The sequence below is a fragment of the Microtus ochrogaster genome, chromosome 4 (assembly GCF_000317375.1).
Source record: "Microtus ochrogaster isolate Prairie Vole_2 chromosome 4, MicOch1.0, whole genome shotgun sequence".
NCBI classification, from domain to species: Eukaryota; Metazoa; Chordata; class Mammalia; order Rodentia; family Cricetidae; genus Microtus; species Microtus ochrogaster.
The window spans coordinates 28,437,652-28,442,535 of NC_022011.1; positions in this window are offsets into that span (position 1 = coordinate 28,437,652).

Below are 4,884 nucleotides of genomic sequence, written 5' to 3' on the forward strand. Positions count from 1 at the left end.
CCTCTTCTGGCCTTCAGGCATACTGACAGAATATTGTATACATAATAAATAAATAAATAAAATAAAATAAAAGAAAAGCAGGCAAGTACTAGTGGAGACTGGTGGTACCTGCCTGGGATCCCAGGGCTCTGGAGGTGGAGGCAGGGGTCAGAAGTTCAAAGGCAAGGTCAGCCTGGCACAGACGTAACCCTGTCTCAAAAACAAACAAATAAATAAGGCATTGGCTTATCCAGATGGCTTAGGAAAGGGTAAGGGGGCTTTCTGTGCAAGCCAGGCAGCCAGGGTTCGATCCCCAGAACCTACCTAAAGGCGGAAGGAGAGGACACACTCCACAAAGATGTCCTCTGCTCTCCACACTGAGGGTGGCAGGCACTGTCCCAACCACCCCCAAACATAAGCATACACAGAGTAAATAAATGTTTGGGGGAAAGGCTGTTTTTAATAAAACAAACCTTGAAACTGACCTTGGAAGCCCCAGGACTATAGGAAGCTGGAGTATGCAAGGTGACATTATCTACATTTAATTAATTAATTTTTTAACTTTTTTGTTTGTTTGTTTTTTCAAAACAGGGTTTGTTTCCTCTGTGTAACCATCCTGGCTGTCTGTCTTGGAACTCGCCTTGTAGACCAGGCTGGCCTCGAACTCACAGAGATCCGCCTGCCTCTGCCTCCCGAGTGTTGGGATTAAAGGTGTGTGCCACCACCGCCTGGCTGTTTTGTTTTGTTTTATTTTTTTTGAGGGAGTCTGTAACCAAGACTGGCCTGCAATTCACTAAGTAGCCCAGGCTTGCTTCAAACTTGAAGCTTCTGCCTCCCAAGTGTGGGGACCAGAGGGGTGAGCTGCTGTGCCCAGCTGCTATCTATACTGCTGCAGGAATTTTGAGGTGGGTGGAGTCCGCGGTGCAATATATCGCATCAGCATTGGGCAGCAGGGGCAGAGGAGCTACCATGAGAGCCTAGCCTTTGGGAGTGGTGGGCACCTGAAGCCCAGTGCTCCGAGTAATTCCATGTCTGGCAGAGCCAGCACACCCAGTTTCTAGATCCCATATCCCACCAGGTGGCCACAGGTATTTCCCATCCACCTGTGGCTGCCTGCAGCCTGGCAGTGTGTTCCACTCCTCCCTGCGGCCTGTTCTAGCCTGCAGCTGGCCCGCCTCCTGGGTTTGGCGCAGGAGCCGTCGCGACAGCCCCACCGTGCATATTCTGGCTGGGCCAGGCGCTCTCACACGGCTCCGACATGGTGTGAATACACTCTTGTGTCTTTTTACCATCTGCTGCTGTCATTAAAAAATTACATTCCCATCTGTTCTCACACTCCCCCTCCCCAGCTCTCTTCCTGCAGGAAAAGGCAGAAATCCCAAGCATTGAGACCAGATCGGTCCTTGTCTCTGGGAGCCTGAAAACTGTCCCCGGACACATGCAGGGGCTGGGCTGGTGGCCTGCGGGCAGCAGAACCTGTCTATCTGTTTCCTCTTTAGTAGCCTTGGCAATGATCTCCGCTCACCCTAGTGCAGACAGGAGCTGTTCACAATGCCTTAAGATTTCTGTTTTAAGCTGGGTGTGGTGGTGCATGCCTTTAATCTCAGCACTCAGAATGCAGAGGCAGGTGAATCTCTGTGAATTTGAGTCTAGGCTGGTCTGCATAGAGTTCCAGGACAGTCAGGGCTACGCAGAGAGACCCTGTCTCAAAAAAAACAAAAAACAAAAAACAAACAAACAAAAAACAACATTAAAAATGTTTTAGGTATAAGTGTGTGTTTGCTTCCTTGTCTGCCCTGGCATTCTCAGAGACTGGAAGAGGGCTTAAGTTGCCCTGTAAATGCGGTTTCTGGCAGTTGTGAGCAGCCGTTTGGGTGCTGGGAATCCAACCTTCTGCAAGAGCAACAAGTGTTTTTAACCTCTGAGCCACCTTTCCAGCCCCAGTATTTTGACTCTTTGAGACAGTCTCACACAGGGCTTGCATTTTCTGTCCTCCTGCCTCAGCCCCTGAGAATACAGCCCTGAACCAGGGTCTCAGGACTAGACTCATGGGGCTTTTTTTGGTCTGTGTGGTCTAGAGCCCAGGCTGGTTTTGAACTCATTCAGGTATATGGTGAGATCCTATCCCCAAAAGGGGGGTTGGGTGGGGACTGGAAAGCTAAAGTTAAAGCCCCAGCTTAAGAAAGTTCGGAGCACCAGCTGCTCCTGCAGAGGGCCCAACTTCAGTTCCACAATGGTGGCTCACAGCCAGCTGTAACTCCAGTCTCGGGGGATTTGCTGCCCTCTTCTGGCCTCCTCTGGAATTGCATGTATGTGGTACACATACAGGCAAAGAACCATCCACATGCATTAAATAAATAGCTGCCGAAAATTACTAAAATTTTAAAAATGAAGGGGGAAAAACAAAAAGGAAAAAGGAAAACAGGCTTTGGTGGATCATTCCTTTAATCTCAGCATTTGGGAGGCAGAGGCGGGTGGATCTCTGTGAGTTCAAGGCCAGCCTAGAGAGCTCCAGAACAATCAGGGCTACACAGGGAGACTCTGTTCCAAAAACAAACAACAACCATCCTTCTGAGCCAGTGCCAATACTATTATGATGATGATGATGATGATGTGTGTGTGTGTGTGCACGCACACACACGAGTGTGCATGTGTTTACCAAGTAGGTCCAAGGACAGCTTTGTGGCGTCGGTTCTCTCCTTTCACCTGTACGTGAGTTCCAGGGATTAAACTCAGGTCATCAAGATTTGTGACAACTGCTTTTTTACCCACTGAGCCATCTTGCCAGCCACTGAATCTTCAACTAATAACAGATTCGAGGTTCACCTAGACGCTGTTGAGACAATCTGGGTGTGTTGGAGCACATCTGTATTCCCAGAGGTTGAGACTGGAGGATCAGAAGTTCAAGGCCAGCCTGGGCAAGGTGAGACTCTCTCTCAGAAACAAAAGTCAGGTGCAGAGGGACGTGTCTATGATCCCAGCACTCAGAAGGCTGAGGCAGAGGCAGAAGGACTGGGCTCCATAGCAAGACTTTGTCTCAAAAAAAAAAATGTCAAATGGTGGTGGCGCACACCTTTAATCCCAGCACTCAAGAAGCAGAGGCAGGTGGATCTCTGTGAGTTTGAGACCAGCCTGGTCTACAGAGTGAGTTTCAGGACAGCCAGAGCTATACAGAGAGACCCTATTTCACAAAACAAAAAATAGCAAAACAACAACAACAAAAAAGCAAAGGGAGTGTAGTCACTGGTGGAGTTAGCATGAGCCAGGCCCTGGCTCCGTCTTGTCTTAGGGTTTCTATGGTTATGAAGAGACACCGTGACCACAGCAACTCTTATAAGGAGAATATTTAATTGGTACTGGCCTACAGTTCATCTTCATTTTGGTGAGAAGCATGGTAGTGGCATGCAGGCAGACATGGTGCTGGAGAGGCATTGAGAAGGGATCAGGAAAGAAAGGTATCAGACCTGGTTCCCTGGGGACGAAGGACGCCCAGTGAACAGAGCAAAGGGCAGGGTAGCCTGGACTGGCAATGTAAGAACACAGCCTGCAAAAAGCCTGGCCCCAGCTCATCACACCTCCACTTATTTGCTTATTTTTCCCCCTTGGATGGTACTATGACCCATAGATTATTGGACCTATAACCTTATGAAGGCTACGTAAATGCTCTATCCCTGAGTTACACCCAGCCCTATCTAGTCACTTCTTTATTTTGTGGTAGTGGAAATTGAACCCTGGGTCTTATACATTTTAGGCAAGCACTCTAACACTGAGCTGTATCACCAGCCTCTGTGTATGTGTGTATATGTATGTATGTATATGCATGTGTGTATATAAATGCATGTATTCATGTGTATATATGTGTGTGTCTATATACTTGTGTGTATGGGTGTGTGCATTCATGTGTGTATTATATATGTGTGTGCATACATGTATGTATGTATGGGTGTGTGTATTCATATATGTGTATGTGTGTATATATGTGAGTGTCTATCTGTGTGTATGCATGTATATGAGAGTATTCATGTGTTGTGTGCGTGCGTGCGTGCGTGTGTGTGTGTGGGGGGGTGAGTGTGGTATGTATAGGCCACAAAATAACCTCAGGAGCCAGCTGTGTTCTCTGCGGAAAAGACTCTGAGTGTCACTTAGTGGAGGGACCCAGCTGGAAAGTGGAACTTAGCTGCAGCCTGATGTAGCCCAAACCTCAGGGCTCCCACCAAGCCACATACTAGAGAGGCAGATCAGTGCTCCCAGCTAAAAGTCATTGACTCTGGTTGTGTGTGTGTTTGGGGGTGACTTTGTGACACAGTAATGTCACAGAGAAAAAGAAACTAATAAACCATTTCACAATGTTTCCACAAGAACAGCATGACTTAAAATATGTAGAAGGGGCCAGGTAGTGGTGGTGCACGCCTTTAATCCCAGCACTCGAGAGGCAGAGGCAGGCGATTTCTGTGAGTTCGAGGCCAGCCTGGGTTACAAAAGCTAGTTCTAGGACAGGCTCTAAAGCTACAGAGAAACCCTGTCATGAAAAACAAAAACAAACAAACAAAAAAACAAAAGATATGTAGAAGGGGTCAGCCAACAAGAAGACTCAGCAGGCAAAGCCTGAGCACCTGAGTTCCCTTCTCCCAGCCCCAAGGTGGAAGGTGAGAACTATTCTTACAAGGTGTCCTCTGACTTCCACCCTGCTACATAGGGACCCCACCCTATTAAATTAAAAATTAAAAAAAACAAGGGGTTGGAGAGATGGCTTAGCAGTTAAGAGCACTGACTGCTCTTCCAGTGAGTGAGTTCCAGGGCAGCCAGTCGAAGAAATTCAATCAAAAAACAAACAAACAGGGCTGGAGAGATGGCTCAGAGGTTAAGGGCATTGCCTGCTCTTCCAAAGGTCCTGAGTTCAATTCC